Genomic DNA, 3183 nt, shown 5'->3' with positions numbered 1-3183 from the left:
TCATCTGATATGATGCAAAAGGTGTATCTTCTGCGCAGCAGGGCAAAACAAAAGGACAAGTGTATTGGCAGCTGTTTTAAGTGCCTGCTAGATTTATATCCACCAGTAAAGGCCAAGTCAGATATCACAAGGCTGCCTTTGTCCTTTAACAGAAGATGGGACAGGGTACAACCAAGTCACCATGAACCAGAATCCCAGTAAACAGCGTTACTTCCTTGCACTGCAGCTGCCACATGATGCTAAGTGCCATCTATGCACATCCTAAGAGAGAAGCCTCTCTGAGAGCTTCTCTTTTGTCCCATTGCTTTGTAAAGAGAAAACAGGTGTAACTACTACTTTACAAAAGGAAACGCTTGTACTGAGGGTACAAAAGGAGTTCAGTTCTAGCATGAATTTCTAGCTAGAAAACTAGCCTGTTGTATTTGGGAAATTCAAAACATTGTAACTCGAAACGTTTACTCCCAGTGTTTTTAAGGAGCTCTCTGATAAGCTCAGATACTAAGTAGTTGTACAACAACTACTCAGATAAAGAATCTAAGCAGGTATAGAAACAGAGATTTGGCAAGATGGCCATTACTCTCTCAAAGGGGTTTTGTAAATGGCAACTTTACAAATGGTCTAGCTACTGTTTCTAGCTACTGGCTTAGAAATTGACCTTAGAGACCTTCGCCAATGGCCTCAGAGAAACAGTGATAAAAGTCCAGTTAGCTTCAGCAACAAGGCTCATATTCCAGCCACTGGGATGAGAAAATGTGTTTTAATGAAGAGTCACAGTTCAGGTTTTTGGTGATTTTTTTTGTTGTTGTTGCTGTTGCTGGTTTTATTATTAACCTTGAGAAAAATACAAGTTAATTTCCCTTCATTTCCCCTAAGCTCACTTCCAGGTGCTCTTGTGCCTCACTATCCTGGCATTCCCCAGCCTGCCGAATACCTGCAGTCTGTAAAATAGTCTAAATTATTTCACTGAGTAACGCAAGTCAGAGTCCCCAGGAAGGCAACTTTTGTTTTGCAATTCAAACAGTCTATTAAATACAGTATTTGAGCAAAATGAGATCTAACAGCCACCAATAAAATGTAACTGAACCACACCTAACACAGATCTCTTTTAGAAAAATAGAAGCTACAAAAAGGTAGGCTGCAGAGAAGACTTTTACTTCGCAGCTATTACCAATTCTTGGAAAAGAACATGACATGAAATATCCAAGTTGACAAAGAATGCTGGATAAGCCCTAGCTGCCATCTCTGCACTTGTTCATTCCTTTCATCCTGGTCTCTCTTCTGAGACATCTTCTCTGTAGCTGACTAAAAGAATGGCCCAGAATCGACCCCAAAGTTTTACAAATGCTTCTTTAACCTTCATTTTGTAATAGATCCTTAATCTGGGATATATTACCAAATCCTTGTCCAATAGCTAGCATCTAGTATTCTCCAGCCTTACTTTACCTTGCATTGCATTTCTCAGAAGTTGCTGCCACCTAGCTCAGTGCATTTAACTGCCTTTCTCTGGCTTCTTAACCCATTACATCCTTCCCTGATTTAAAAAAAAAAAAAAAATCCCTGAAATGGTTTCCATCTTTACATCAACTTTTCCACTTCTTACACGGTTTATCCCTGTTTGTCCTCTTCCAGCACACAGTAGCACCATCTTGAGACAAGGCCTTAGAATAATATCTGCCATCTGCCCGCTTGTTTTCATCAGACTTAGCAGCTGATATTGTCATACTCAAGTTGTTTCAGAACCCCAGTCGACATCAGCATCTTTTGTAACTGAAGTGCACAGCTGCACCTCATGTTTCCCCCCCAGAAGTCCTTCTTACGTCCAACTTATGTCACTGATGTTATTCCCTATTTCCCCTTTCTGCCCTGCTCCATCTTCCGTAGGAACTTGCAGCCATCTCAGACCGGTACATCATAAGGGCCTGATACCCTCATGTATATAAGAAACCTTTCAGTATGTCAAGTAATGTGAATCACTTCAGCAGTAAATAAAAGAGTAAACAAAACAGCACGGAGCTGTTGGGTGCCTCCTTCCAGGAGCAGCAGGAGCCTGGATTTCCATCCCTGGGATTGCCTTGCTGTCCAAGACGGGGGATGAAGGTGAGTGGCAAGGCAGGCCTGGGAGCTCTGGGAGTCAGGAGTGCCAGGCCTCTCATCTCCCGGTGCTGCTCAGGTAGTTGCTCAGGTGTTCATCAGAGGGTTTTTTGAGGGCCTTTGGCTTTCTGGATGGAAGCAAAAGGGTCCTTTCCCCTCCCTGCCTTCTGTCATTCCCAGGTCAGCCCCTGCTCTTTGCTGGCAGGCTAAATAGCCTCAGGAGTGGGCAGAGGAAGTGCTGCCTGATCTGTGAGGTTCCACAGGAGATGGGAGCAGGCTTTGCGCAGAGGTTCAAGCAGCTTGGGACTTCCTGAAGGCCTGAGGCCTGAAGCAGAGTCTTGAGGCAAAGCTGACCTCTGGGTGAGCCTTCAACCCAGATGTTGTGTTTGTATCCTGTCGGCAGTGCGGTAGCCAGGATCATTAGTGTTCTGGGCTAGGTCCGTGCTCATTAGTGAAACATGGCTTGACCTTTCTGTGTTCAGAGGCCGGACAGGGCCCTGAGATGAGTCCTGTGGCCTTGTTGGGAGGAGCGGGGCCAAAGGCAGCTCCTGCATTGCTCCTGAAGCCCTGGCCAGGCTTTGGGGCGACGCCGGAGGAGGCTGAGCCCAGCTGTTCCCGCTGTGGGAGTTGTGTGCGCCTGTTTATTGCAGCAGTTGCCCGACCTGGGCCCTGTCCCGGCACAGCCGGAGCCTCTTGGCCTGCGGGCGGACGCACCCGCGGGAATTGCCAGTTCTGGGGGGGCTCTCCAGGGCTGAGTTGTGACAGGGGATTCCCAGCTGCTGGGGGTAAGGCTCAGGGTCCCTGGTGCTGGATCTCAGTCCCTGTAGGTCACCTTGGGTAGCAGTGCTGGGGGGCATTGCTGAGCTTCTCCTTGGGAGGTTCTTGGCTGCTCTGAGCTGTCGCCAATGACCCTGAGCTCCTGAGGTTGGTGTCTGTGTCTTTGGTGCTGACCCTGCCCCCTGGCCAAGTTACTTTGGAGGGTTTGAAGGGTCTAGGGCTGAGTGCCCTTTGGGCAGTTTGCTGCCAGCCTGGTGTGCTCCTGGAAGTGCCGCTGACCTGCCAGGACTGAGGAGCTGCTGGCTGGGTGCTGGT

The sequence above is a fragment of the Chamaea fasciata genome, unplaced genomic scaffold (genome assembly GCF_029207755.1).
Source record: "Chamaea fasciata isolate MVZ Bird 193981 ecotype frontalis unplaced genomic scaffold, bChaFas1.0.hap1 SCAF_46, whole genome shotgun sequence".
Taxonomy (NCBI): domain Eukaryota; kingdom Metazoa; phylum Chordata; class Aves; order Passeriformes; family Sylviidae; genus Chamaea; species Chamaea fasciata.
This window is presented reverse-complemented; position numbering follows the sequence as displayed.